The sequence below is a fragment of the Phyllobates terribilis genome, unplaced genomic scaffold, assembly GCF_046119375.1.
Source record: "Phyllobates terribilis strain yellow unplaced genomic scaffold, ASM4611937v1 Scaffold_11__3_contigs__length_659146591, whole genome shotgun sequence".
Taxonomy (NCBI): domain Eukaryota; kingdom Metazoa; phylum Chordata; class Amphibia; order Anura; family Dendrobatidae; genus Phyllobates; species Phyllobates terribilis.
The window spans coordinates 634775817-634790706 of NW_027362771.1; positions in this window are offsets into that span (position 1 = coordinate 634775817).

Genomic DNA, 14890 nt, shown 5'->3' on the forward strand with positions numbered 1-14890 from the left:
ATGAACCTAGAATCTTCTGATGAGGACTAACAAGTGCCAGACATACTATAAGTGCCAGATGTGCGGAGAACAGACGTTCTGAGGACCAGAGCCTAAGGTAGTCTAACAAAGGATCTACAAGCTGAGATATCTAAAGGTAAGAAAAATGAATATTACTACTTCTTTTTCTAAACAAACTAAACAAAGATTTACATCTTTAGATGAGTCTAACTTAGAAGTTTTATGGCTCAGCTTATATGTTGAATGGAAAATGGAAAAAATAAAGTTAAATTCTAAGCTGGTGTCCTTTAAAGATAAAAAGAGAAATTGATGTTGGCTGACGTATTTCATAAGTTTGTGTCAGAGAAATCCAAACAAGACTGTGCAAAGATAGGGTGAAAGGATACTCACGATTTTGATGTAATGCAAGTGATTTTGCCTATAATGAAGAAATTCAACAAAATGAAAGTGGCCTTTGTCTGATGCCTTAGGAAATTATATAGGAGGAAATGTGGGAGGAGGCGTAGGAAGTGACCCATGAGGAACTGTCATAGGAAGGCGATAGGAAGGCTAAAAATATAAGAAAAGTTAAAATCTACAGAAGCCCAGCTCCAAATAAAAGTTAGAATTATTTTTTTTTAAATTATGCAAAATCATACCAAAATATGATTTCAAAATGTATGTGTGTAGAAATTAAGAGATATTTGAGACCTTTGCTGATAAGTTTGATTTAACCAATGAGAAGAACAATCAGTTACTTAAAATGTGGCTTCCTGTGACTTTTTCCAGACACCTAATAGACAGATTGAGATATTTGATCTCATGTGCAACCAGACTTTGATATTCTCGAAAAAATTAAGAATTTGCCTGAAATAATGTAGGTTTACATTCATGTCCATATTTGAACGGTTTTACCGAACTCTCATTGAAAATGTCAAATCACAACCGATGATTAAAACATTTGTGAATAAGTTTAGTGTTTTTTTTATTCTGTCACTTGTCCTCCTGTGTCACAAAGAAATTCTCTATTTGAATGTGCACAATTGCTTGATATTGCTAGAAAACATCAGAACTGTGAAAGGAACATAAATAGAGCTACATTTGTAAAACCAGAAAGGGTAAAATCTTATCAAAAGCCAATATCAATCTCTCCTGAATTAAGTCATAAAATCTATGAAAAACGTATCTACAGTATCTATCTTTATCTATTATCTGCACAACATATTTCTATATTTTTTTAGCAATTATTATTTCTTGATTTAGTTAATGTTTTTTCAGGAAGATTAACATTTAGAATCATTTTACCCAATTATAATGTCATAGTATTCAATGTTATTTTTTAATGGTTACATAGAGAGGTACAGACATCTTCAGATAAATTTATGATACAAATTGATATGAAATTTATACAGACATTTATAAATAATTATTTTTCATTTTGGTTTTGATATATGAATAATTTTACAGCATAATATTTTCTAGTATTAAGGAGAAATGTGTTTTTGATCCTGATTACATAATCACATACGATCAATACTTATTCTTCACACATTTTAATAAAGAAGAAGCAGAAATAATGTACAATGGTATAACTATCTGGTATAATAACTTAAAGTAGTATATTAATGAGTAATTCTTTACACTAAAGAATGGTATTACATGCAAATGCGCATACCTTGATTATTTTGTTAATAGGAGGTTAGGACAGATAAGAAATCATCCAGATAATGGAAATATTAAGGGTATGTGTTACGGAGAATATAACTACTCTGCATTTGTCATCAACACATATCAAGGCTTTATTTTTATTTTGATTTTTATTCTTATTTTCTTTCTTACTTTATTTTTATTTTTCATTCATTAAAAAATACATGTTGCTTTAGCCTCATTTTTATAAGGGTAAAAGGAAAAAGTGAACCCTGAAATTTCTTGTGGTGTAAAGCTACTGTTTGGGCACATGGCAAGGCTCGGAAGGGAAGGAGCGCCATTTTAATTCTGGAGGGCAATTTTGGCTGCAATAGATGTGGATGCCATGTTGCTTTTGAACAGCCCCGACATGTCAAAACAGCAGACTCTCCCACAATTTACACCATTTTGGAAACTACACCTCTTGAGGAATTCATCTAGGGACATAGTAATCATTTTTAACCTTCAGGCGATTCACAGAATTGAATAACTTTGGGTTGAGTAAAAAAAAAATATTTTTTCCACTAAAATGTGACTTTGGGCCAAGTTTGCAATTTTTGAAAAGGAATAAAAGGAAAAAATGAATAGTACAATTTGTTAGGCAATTTCTCCAGAGTACGCAAATACAACATGTGTGGTTGAAACTACTTTTGAGGCACAGTGCAAAGCTGAGAAGGGAAGGATCGCCATATTGGAGTTCAGAATTTGCTGGAATGGTTTGAGGGTGCCTGTTCACATTGGCAGAGCCCCTGACATGCCAGAATAGCAGATCATCCATAATTGACCCCAATTTAAAAACAACACCCCTCAATGAATTCATCTAGGGATGCAGTGAACAGGATGACACCACATGTGCCCCACAGAATTTTATACCATTGGTTAGTGAAGAAAAAATAATTACATTTTTTTTACTGCTAAAATGTTGTTTAAGCTCAAAGTTTTAATTTTTTACAATAGCTAATAGGAAAAATGGAGAGTGAAGTTTGTTGTGCAATTTATCCTGAGTGTGCCAATAGCCTGTATGTAATTGGGAACTACTTTTCAGACCCAGTGAAAAGCTGACAAGTGAAGGAACGCCTTACTGGAGTGCATATTTTGCAGTCATGTTTAACGGGTGCTATGTCATATCAGCAAAGCCCCTGAGGAGTCAGACCAGCAGAAACACCCATAACTGATGCCATTTTACAAACTTTACCTCTCAATGAATTCATTGAAGGGTGCAGTGATCATATTGACACCATAGGTGTGTCACAGTATTTTATACGATTGAGCAGTGAAGAAAAAATAATTACCATAAAAATTTTGTATTTGCCACAGATTTTACATTTGCACATGGGAAAGTGGGTAAAAATAGCATCTAAGTTTGTCACACAACTTCTGCTGAATGTGGCAACACCTCATATGTGGCTGTAAAGTACTGCTTAGCCGCAATATGAAACTTGGGAGGGAAAAATTGCTATTTCACTGTTGGTGTGAACAAATTTTCACAGAATAAGGCTCCATAAACTAAGCCTTTAAGTGCCAGAAGAGAAGAATCCCTCCTCAAATGACCCCATTTTAAAAATTATACCCCTCTGGGAATTTATCTTCTTCTAGCAGTTATGGATGTTGTTGAGTGAAAATTGAAAATCTGTCATTGTAGTGCCCAGTACATTGTAGTGCCCATACATTGTGCCCAACTCATGCCTCTGGAGTTGCACACCCCATAAATTAAGCAGGATGAACAAGTATGTGTGGATGTCCATTAAAGACATCAGGTGGAGGTACACATCTGGGACTCTGGGTTCTAGGTGATCTGTCTATATAGAGTTACAACCTCCCTCAGCCCTACTACCTTCCAGTTGGGAGTTACCCCCAGTGTTGCGTTTCCTTAACGTATTCCACAGGTCCTTGCTTAGGAGATTTGACAGGCCTCTGGAGCATATGTCATTACCATCTCTGTCGGTCTGTGTTGACCGTGACCTTGAGGACCAAGGGTCTATGGACATGAAAACTGGTGTTTCGAGGTGTCCCTACCGTACTTCATTTCTGGACAAGTCCAGCCTTGAGAGTCCTGAGGCCCCTTGTAGAAAAGGGGGTACTGTCACAAATCTTTAGGGATTCGTGGCAACTCTGGGTTGCTGTAATTTAAATGTTGTTTTTTTCCCTTGGTCCAGCCAGAGTTGATGTCAATCTCTTGCTGGCAACGTTCATTTTGTCCGATCAGCTAATGTTTGGTGGTAACTAGTAATGAGCAAGCACTAAAATGCTCGAGAAGTCATTGCTCGGCTCGAGCAAATTGGAATACTCGAGTGCTCGGTCCGATTAATGAGCCCAATGTAAGTCTATGGGAAACTCAAGCATTTTTCCGGCGGCTTCCCACGGCGGTCTGCAGAGGGGTTAAAAATTGTACAAATCGATGGGGACAGTGCTCAAATGACATGGGAACGGCATGGGGAATAACCTTGGAAGAATTTATAACCCCTAGGTAACTGCTCTCAACAATGTTGTCAGAGGTATTACGTCACTTTTACGACTCACAATAAAACATACAAAAACGAAACCAAAATGGATTTTCCTGGGAAATATGGTAAGGAACAATCTTTCCAGGGTAATGACTTGTATATACAGCAAATTAAATAACCAAAAACAAAAATGCTCCTCCACAGCTTGGGATATGTTCACACATAGAGTTTTTGATGCATTTTTGCACTTTTGCATTGCTTTCTAGTGTTGAGCCACCCCCGTAGTGTTCGAGTTCGGTTCGGTTCGTCGAACACCCATGTGTTCGCCGAACTGTTCGTCGAACTGTTCGTCGAACACCTTCGAACACCGTTAAAACCAATGGCAGGCAAACAAAAACACATAGAAACACATAGAAAACACCTTCAAAGGTGTCCAAAAGCTGACAAACTGCTCAGAAGACATAACTAACACATGGAAAAGAGACAAGTACATATAGTCATGCGAAAATAAAAGAGGTGGAGGAGTAAAAGGAGGGGGAGACACAGATATAGGCATGTCATGCCCTTCTAAAATCCAAAAAGTGAGAAGCCGACACGGCCAGTCCGCTCCTGCCCGTGCCACCTCCGTGTCGCCGGGTTTGTGCCAGAGCCGCGGTGAACCCTGACGGCCAGCCCCCCTCTCCCAATACTGGTGCCTGTCCGCTGGTGGGTCGAGCGAGCCCCCGTGTGGTGGAGGCAGCTCTAAGCTTTTTAATTTAAATTGTCTCTCTAATTTGAATGAATACACTTTAAATCCATTTACAAGGATCTATTGGAGGGCAAGTCTCATGCCAGCAGCCACGGTAATTCCAGCTCCAGTAGCGTCCACTAAAGCTGCTGCAGTTAAAAAGCTTTTATAAGGATCGAGCTCGGCTGTCCACCGCAAGCATCCTACTGCCAGTCCCAGCCCCTATGCCTTGGGGTGCCTCCTGATGCTCTTCACTAAGTAGCCCATGGTCCCGAAGCATTTCCTCTGAAAAAATTAAGTGTCTAAACTACAGGTGGTGTAGCTTGCTTAACAGCCGGGATAATCCGCTGACTAGCAGACACTGCTACTAGGCACAAAGTATTTCCTGGGCTAGATGCAGTTAAAAATGTGTAATTAGATACTCTCGTTGGATGCTGAGAAAGCATTCCATAGAGTCTCCTGGCACGCCATATATGATTCTCTTAAAAAGCTTGGGGTAGGGGTCTAGGGGACCCTTTTATAGCCAAAATCACGGCCCTGTATCGCAATACGTCACCTAGGCTGAAGATAAATGGAACTGTAGCACCCTGAGGGCTCCTTTGCTACAGACGTATTGCACCTCACCCAGAGGTGTGATATCTCACTCTCAGGTAAGGATGGAGTGTGGATCAGGACCCGACACCTGCATGCATTACACCACATTGCCGTGGGGCAGGGCGACCAATATGCCCCTGAGATGGGCACGACAGTCCCTGTCCCTGGCTGGAGTGGGGGGAGGGAACACTGAGGAATGGGAACCCTGTAGTGCAGGAGCAGGGAGGAAGCAGTTCCTGGGTGCATTGAGAAGGGAGTATAAAAGGTGGGCACCATCTTAGTTCAGTGCAGAGAAGTCTGAGCAGAAGTGGCAGGGAGCAGGGGCTCTGCATGAGCTCTGCTCCGGAGGCGGGCCTAGTAACAGAGGCCCAGGCCTGGAAGAGGGAGAAGGAAGGAAGAGGAGCGGAGAAGGCTCCAGGAATGAGGAATGAAGGGATCCCAGGGGTGCGGACGGGCGAGTCGCCACCGCACGCCCGAATCCACCTGCGTGGAGGGGTCAGGCCAAAGGGGGAGACCGGTCCCCGAACTAGTGGAGGCAGGAAACGACCCTCAGCTAGAAACCGGAGGCTCTGACATTTTATGTGGCGCAGCCCCTTGCTACACCCGCTAGGAAGGCACCACATAGGGTCAGGGAAACTGGCGCCGAGTTTACCAAGAGGAGGCCCGAGGCAGCCGGACAGAAGTGTTGGTAAGAAAGGCCAGACAAAGGACACACAAAGGGGGTCTTGTGAAGTGCTCCAAAGTTATCTGGGAGTTGTCTGAGCCCCTCACCTGGTGAGCACAGTACGACGTGGGCAGCCGTTACCTGCAGACGTGGTCTGGATAATAAGAACTGTGAGTAAAGGCCCTGGACTGCATCACTGACTCCGTGTCGTTACTGCTGCTGCCCTGCACCATCACCCCCATCCTCCACATACACTGCCCTGAGGCTATACTCCTCCCGTGGGGAGTTATGCTACGCTCTGCTGCACCCACAACACCAGCCTCAGCGGTCTGCCCTGTAGCGGCGGTTCACTCTGACCGCAATCCACGGGTGGCGTAGTCGGACATTTAAACATCAAAACCACATAAATAGTTCCGCCACTGGTTTGACAGCCATGAGCCACGGAACCGGGTCGCCGCCACGAAGACTACAACCACCAGCATCCACCAAAAAGGGTCCGGCTCCGGGTGTCCCAAGGCCCAGGGGGTGAGTCAGAACATTTTCATCACCTTTCACAATCACCAATGGGACAAGGCAGGGATGTCCTCTGTCCCCTCTCTTATACATCCTAGCGACGGAGCACCTGCTCTCATCAATTCGCCATAACCCCAATATTAGGTGGATTGAGGTGGGAGGCACCGAGTACAAGTGCTCTCTATTTGCTGATGATGTCCTAGTATATATCACTCAATCACATATATCCATCCCTGCTGTTATGGCTGAAATAGATCACTTTGTTACATGGTAAAATTTTAAAATCAATGCAGCGAAGTCTGAGGCCCTCGATGTCTCCCTCCCCAAATCCATATAGGATTCCATCCAGTCCAACTTTCCCTTTGCCTGGCCCTCACAGGGTATCAAATACTTAGGAATTCCTATTCATAGAGACCTCTCCCATCTATGTTATCTTAATTTTGGGCCCTTTATTGAACAATTCCATACAGACCACGGTTGGCAAGTTAGAACTGTAAGATTCACTACGTGAACCACTGGTGTTTTGTGGAAAAGCACATGTACACTGCGTTCCAAATTATTATGCAAAAAGTGTTTAGGAGTGATAAGGGAAGAATTTGTTTGTTTGTCAGTTAAACTCATTGATGGTGATGTGTGTCAGGGCTCTTTATATCACTGTAAGCAATTGCAGACACCTGTGCTAATTAGTTTGGCAGGTGTGTCCAATGAAAGGCAAGACTACTTAAGAAGGCTCTCTCACATTATTAAGCAGCCTACATTTTCTGCCAAAATGGGAAAGAAAAAGGATGTGTCGGCTGCTGAGAAGCAACAAATTGTGGAGTGTTTAGGTCAAGGCATGACTACAATCAACATTGTGCGATGATCAGGATGAAGTGTCTTGGCAATCAAGAAGTATGTAGCTGATTCACAGTACACACGTGTGCGTGCTGATAAGGGCAAATTGAGGACTCTTTCCTACAGGCAATTACGTCAGGTTGAAAGACCAGCGGCAAAAAAGCCTTGTCATAGCAGCAGACAAGTTTTTGAAGCTGCTTGTGCCTCCAACGTCGCCCGAACAACAAGATGCAGGGTCCTTCAGAGGTTTGCAGCTGTGCATACGCCATCCTGTCGACCTCCTCTATCCACTTCACACAAGCAGAAACGGCTCCAGTGGGCCAAACATTACATGAAGACTGATTTCAAAACTGTTTTGTTCATGGATGAGTGCCGTGCAGCGCTCGATGGTCCAGATGGATGGAGTGGAGGATGGCTGGTTGATGGACACCCCACGCAAACACGGCTACAGCGCCAACAAGGAGGAGGTGGAGTAATGTTTTGGGCTGGAATCATGGGGAGAGAGATTGTCGGCCCCTTTAGGATCCCTGAAGGCGCTAAAGATGAACTCCATAATGTATGTGGATTTTCTCAAACAGCACTTCCTGCCATGGGTCAAGAAGAAGAACCGTGTATTTCACAGCAAGATCTTTTTTCTGCATGATAATGCACCATCTCATGCTGCACATAAAACATCTGCATCTCTGGCTGATATGGGCATAAAAGGGGACAAACTTATGGTGTGACCCCCATGCTCCCCTGACCTCTACCCCATTCAGAACCTTTGGAGCATCATTAAAAGGAGTGTCTATGATGGCGGGAGGCAGTTCACATCTAAGCAACAGCTCTGGGAGGGTATTCTGTCCTCATGCAAAACAATTGAAGCAGAAACCATCCAAAACCTGACAAATTCAATGGACGAGAGAGTTCAGAAGCTCCTTTCGAACAAGGGGTCCTATGTGAAAATGTAACATCACCTAGAATAAAGTTTTGAGTTGAAAACTGTTTGATTTCAGTTTCTAACAACCTGCTAATGCTTATAATTTCAAAAATGACCATTTTTTTGGTCTTTATTAAAATGAAAAGGTTGATCGAAAAGTTTGGGGGATCTAAGAGTGTGACAACCCAGTAGTCATGATTACTTCGAATTCTGACAATATGAGGGTCATGCTGCAGGTAGTGCAGCAAGAAGGCACTTATGTGTCTTGCGCATCTCGGAGCCCCAAAATTATTTTCCGGGCTAGATGCAGCTAAAAATTATTTTTAATTTTAAATCTGGTGGAGCTTATTATAGATGGCCTAATGGGATCAGTGCTGCACACTGCTACAAAGCCCAAATTATTTTCCAGTCAAGATGCAGATAAACATGATTAGTAATTTGAAAGCTTAAAACGGTTGGTAGGGTGATTTTAACCAATCATCAAGCTTTTACTCTCCCCAGGATGACACAGGGGTAGAAAAGTCGTTTCGGATCCATGATTTGTTCATCTTTATGAACATGAGTCTGTCTACATTATCAGTGGAGAGCAGCGTGCGCTTATCTGTCAGCACACCACCAGCAGCGCTGAACACACGTTCAGACAGAACGCTGGCTGCGGGGCATGACAAGATCTCCAAGGCGTAAGTGGCTAGCTCCGGCCATTTATCCAGATTGGAAGCCCAAAAAGAGCAAGGGTCCAGTGACACAGTCGTGGCTTCAATGTTTACTTGGAGATACTCCTGTACCATCGTCTCTAGGCGTTGACTATGTGTCAGACTTCTTGTCTCCTGTGGCCTTGCAAAGGATGGGCTAAAAAAGTGGTGAAATGATTCCGCAAAATTGATGTTACTAGCAGATACTGTGGTTCTGTTACGGTTTGAGTGCTGAACACTTGACGGTCCCACGGTTGGCAAGTTGGAACTGTGAGATTCACTACGTGCACCACTGGTGTTTTGTGGAAAAGCACATGTAAGATTCTGCAACAGTCTCTGCTGATACTCCTGCATGCGTGCATCCCTTTCTATGGCAGGAATAATTTTGGCAAATTTACTTTTGTACCAGGGATCTAACAGTGTGGCAACCCAGTAGTCAGGATTATTTCTAATTCTCACAATTCGAGGGTCATGTTGCAGGTAGTGCAGCAAGAAGGCACTCATGTGTGTTGCGCATCCAGGAGCACCAAGTCCCTGTTGTGTTGGTGGCGAGGTAACAATCATGCTTCCTTCCTCTGTCCTATCCCCCCAACCTCGCACAACAGAAATGTGATCAAGGTCTCCCTCATCTGATGAGTCTTCCATCAGTTCGTCCTCCATTTCTTCCTGGGCTCCTGCACCTTCCTCACTAGTTTGGCTGCTACCATGCGCCCTGATAAAACCATCTCCCCCACCCTCACATGCCTGCCGCCTTGGTGCTGCCGACCGTCTGGACCTTGCAGATGTTAGCCCTTCCGCATACAACTCCTCCTCCTCTACTTCCTCCACCTCCTCTTGTGCCACCACCTGACTCCGAATTCTGTTTAACATGTGCTCCAGCATGTAAATCAATGGAATAGTCATGCTGATAATGGCATCATCAGCACTAAACATCTTCGTCGCCATTTCAAAACTGTGCAGAAGGGTGCATAGGTCCCTGATCTGAGACCACTCCTCCAGCGTGATTTGCCCCACCTCTGGATCTCGTTGGCCCAGGCTATACGTCAGAACGTATTGCACCAGGGCTTGTCGGTGCTGCCACAGTCGCTGCAACATGTGCAGAGTTGAATTCCACCAGGTAGGCACATCGCATTTTAGCCGGTGAAGTGGCAGGCCCATCGACTTCTGTAGAGATGTAAGTCGCTGAGCTGCGGGATGAGAACGGCGGAAGTGAGCACACAGCGACCGTGCCCTCTGCAGAAGGCCATCTAGTCTGGGATAGTGGGCTAAAAATTGCTGGACAACCAGGTTCAACACGTGAGCCATACAAGGCACGTGTGTGACATTGCCCCGGCGAAGGGCTGCACCCAGGTTTGCAGCATTGTCGCACACGGCCTTCCCTGGTTTCAGGTCCAGTGGAGACAGCCATTCATGAAATTGGTTCTCCAGAGCTGACCACAACTCCTCAGCTGTGTGACTCACATTTCCCAGACATTTCAAAGTAAAAACCGCCTGATGACGTTGAGCCCTACTGCCAGCATAGTAAGGAGGTGTGCAGGATCCCTTCTGCGCAGTTAGAAAGCTTGTGGCATGACCAGACAGGCTTTGGGTGCAGGTGGAAGACCGAGAGGAGGTTGAGGAGGCAGAAGCAGTGGAGGAACTTTGACATAAAGAGGATTGACGCACAACTCGTGGGGACGGCAAGACTTGGACAGCAGCCCCTTGTCCTGCTGTCACCATAGTTACCCAGTGCCCAGTCAGCGACATGTAACGCCCCTGTCCATGCCTACTCGTCCAAGTGTCTGTGGTGAAATGCACCCTGTCACACACAGAGTTTCTCAAAGAAGCGGTGATGTTGTGTGCGACATGCTGGTGGAGCGCAGGCACACCTTTCTTTGAGAAGTAGTGCTGACTGGGCATCTGGTACTGGGGCACTGCGACGGACATAAGGTCTCGAAAATCCTCTGTGTCCCACCAGGCGGAAAGGCAGCATTTCTGTAGTCAAGAGCTTGCAGATGGTGAAATTCAACCTCTTAGCTTTCTCATGGCTAGGAGGAAATGGTCTTTTACTTGTCCACAACTGAGGGACCGAGGGCTGGCTATTGTGCTTAGACGGGGTTGATAAGGGTGTCCCCGGCAAACTGCCGGTCTGTGAGGAAGATGCAGGCGGACATGTTAGGTTGCCTTGATCCAAAGGTGGTGCTATCGATGTCGGACAGCGCTCAACACCAGCTGGTGTTACCACCTCCAAAGAAAATGATGACCTGCCAATCACGCTGGCTGTTGCGGGTAAAGAGGTGGCAGGTCTGCGCCCCAAAACAGGTGTGACTGCTGTCCCCCCAGTCACAGAGGATGAAGAGGCCGCGGATGCACAAGATATGGCAGACGGTGGTTGGCCCGGCCGGCTAGGCCGCATTGTAGCACACTGAGCTTCCCACTGCAACTTATGCTTCATGTCCATGTGCCGGTTCATGCATGAAGTACTCAAACTATGTATTTTTTGGCCTCTACTTAGCTTTTGCTGACAAATGTTACAGATAACACGAGTTGGATCATCTTTATCGATCTGAAAAAATGCACAGGCTATGCAAGGCTTAGCACCCATGCGACCTGAAGAGCCACCACGACTTGTGGTGAGAGGCAGAGTTGTGTTTGAGGATGCAGTTGTTGACGTGCTTCCAGTACTACGTCTCTGTCCAGGAAGGCGCAACCTGACCTCGTCGTCACTAGCATCTTCCTCCACCTCCTCTGCTGACCTCATCTCTTGGCTGACTGTGGGTTGACAGTAAGTGGGATCTCCAACCTCATCATCATCACCCTGTGTGTTATCACACCCGTCGTCCTCAGAGCCAACCTGTTCCTGCCCTGACAAAAAACTAAAGTTGTCGCTCCAATCAGGTATTTGAGTCTTATCATCGTCTTCCTCATTGTCTCCACCAACAGGAGTTACAGTTTGGGAATGAGGGTCTACATTATGGTCAGAACCTTCTGCGTCTGGTCCTGGATCCGACTCATAAAGATTCTGGGCATCAGTGCAGATCATTTCCTCGTCTGGATTCACAGAAGCGCTGGAGTCGACCTCTGATTCCCAGGCTATAGTATTAGTAAACAGCTCTGCAGACTCAACCATCTGTTCTACCTCATACTCAGACGGGCAGCTGGAGATTTGGGAGCTGTGAGGAAGCAAGTGCGATTTGGGTGACACCTTTGAGGACTGGAGTATTTGTGATGTTGAAGTTGATGTGGAGGAGAGCCCACTTAAAGGAGCACTTGATATCCGTTGAAGCACCTGCTGTTTTTGTGCCTCATCTGGAATTTGTAGCGATTGGCGTGGCCGTAAGAAAGGGATCTTATCACATTGTCCGCTAAAAGAAGTAGACATTTTAGTTTGGCTGGAAGATGGTCTTTCTTCTGCAGGTGTTACTGTTGCTTTAACACCTACCCCACGGACACAACCTTTTTTCCCCTTCCCAACACGCCTATTCCCCTTTCCACCAGCAGCAGGCCTTTTTCCACTCATTTTTGTGGTTAACTAATTCACAACTCTGGAGTTGTTTGCACAAAAAAACAATGGATGGTAACCGAGCAGAGCTGAGTGGCCAAACTGTGGTATTAGGCCAAAACTATTGGCTGGGTTAGATGCAGAAAAAAATTATATTCAATTTGCAACCTGATGGAGGTCAGTATAGATGGACTAATTCAACAAGTCCCACACACAGCTAGAAGCCCAATATTTTTTCAGAGGTAGATGCAGAAAAAAATATATTCAGTTTGCAACCTGATGGAGGTCAGTATAGATGGACTAATAAAACAAGTCCCACACACAGCTAGAAGCCCAATATTTTTTCAGAGGTAGATGCAGAAAAAAATATATTCAGTTTGCAACCTGATGGAGGTCTGTATAGATGGATTAAGAGAACAAGTCCCACACACAGCTAGAAGCCCAATATTTTTTCAGAGGTAGATGCAGAAAAAAATATATTCAGTTTGCAACCTGATGGAGGTCAGTATAGATGGACTAATACAACAAGTCCCACACACAGCTAGAAGCCCAAATATATTTTAAGAGGTACTGTAGATGCAGATAAAAATTAGTTTTAATTTGCAACCTGATGGAGGTCAGTATAGATGGACTAACAGAGAAAGTCCAACACACTGCTAGAAGGCCAAATCTTTTTTCAGAGCTAGATGCATACAAAAAATTATTTTGAATTTGCAACCTGATGGACGTCAGTATAGGTGGACTAATAGAACAAGTCCCACACACTGCTAGAAGGCCAAATATTTTTTCAGAGCTAGATGCAGAAAAAAATTATATTCAGTTTGCAACCTGATGGAGGTTTGTATAGATGGATTAATAGAACAAGACCCACACACAGCTAGAAGCCCAATATTTTTTCAGAGGTAGATGCAGAAAAAAATATATTCAGTTTGCAACCTGATGGAGGTCAGTATAGATGGACTAATACAACAAGTCCCACACACAGCTAAAAGCCCAATATTTTTTCAGCGGTTGATGCAGAAAAAAATATATTCAGTTTGCAACCTGATGGAGGTCAGTATAGATGGACTAATACAACAAGTCCCACACACAGCTAGAAGCCCAAATATTTTTTCAGAGGTACTGTAGATGCAGATAAAAATTATTTTTAATTTGCAACCTGATGGAGGTCAGTATAGATGGACTAATAGAGAAAGTCCGACACACTACTAGAAGGCCAAATATTTTTTCAGAGCTAGATGCAGAAAAAAATTATATTCAGTTTGCAACCTGATGGAGGTCAGTATAGATGGATTAATAGAACAAGACCCACACACAGCTAGAAGCCCAATATTTTTTCAGAGGTAGATGCAGAAAAAAATATATTCAGTTTGCAACCTGATGGAGGTCAGTATAGATGGACTAACAGAGAAAGTCCCACACACTACTAGAAGGCCAAATATTTTTTCAGAGCTAGATGCAGAAAAAAATTATATTCAGTTTGCAACCTGATGGAGGTCTGCATAGATGGATTAATAGAACAAGACCCATACACAGCTAGAAGCCCAATATTTTTTCAGAGGTAGATGCAGAAAAAAATATATTCAGTTTGCAACCTGATGGAGGTCCGTATAGGTGGACTAATAGAACAAGTCCCACACACTGCTAGAAGGCCAAATATTTTTTCAGAGCTAGATGCAGAAAAAAATTAGATTCAGTTTGCAACCTGATGGAGGTCAGTATAGATGGACTAATAGAATGATGCTATGCCCAAAAGATTTTACTTCACTAGGTGCAGTAAAAAAATTGGTATTCTATACACATGTGGTATATCTTGCAACACAGATAGGCTACTCCACTGACTAACACACTCTGCAATAGGCCAAAAAGGATTAGCTTTGCTAGATTCAGCCAAATGCTGTGATAAAAACTTGCACAGCACTGGCACAGACCTGCCTGGCAAAAACTGATAGGAACTGATGTAACCTAGTCCTGAAAAGGACTCCAATTACAATTAGTCTTTACTCCCACAACCTATCTATTTAAGAGCACAGACCTGCCTGATAAAAGTCGTAGGAAATGCTGTAACCTAGTCCTTAAAAGGACTGCAATCACAACTATTCCCTACTCCCAAGCTATCTGTATATTTGTGCGAAAATTGGCTTGAAATTAACAAGGTATAGCGCACACAGCAACAGCGGTGCCGTCTAACACGCAGCTGCAGCAGTGAGAAAATGGTGGCGACGGGGAAAATGGCTTGGTCTTATAGGGCAAGGACATGTGACATACACTGCCAATGACACATGCCCTTGCTTGTGTGAAAAAAAGCACTTCGCTCCGTGTGTGCGCTGCTGATAGGCTGACAGATTGCACCTCCC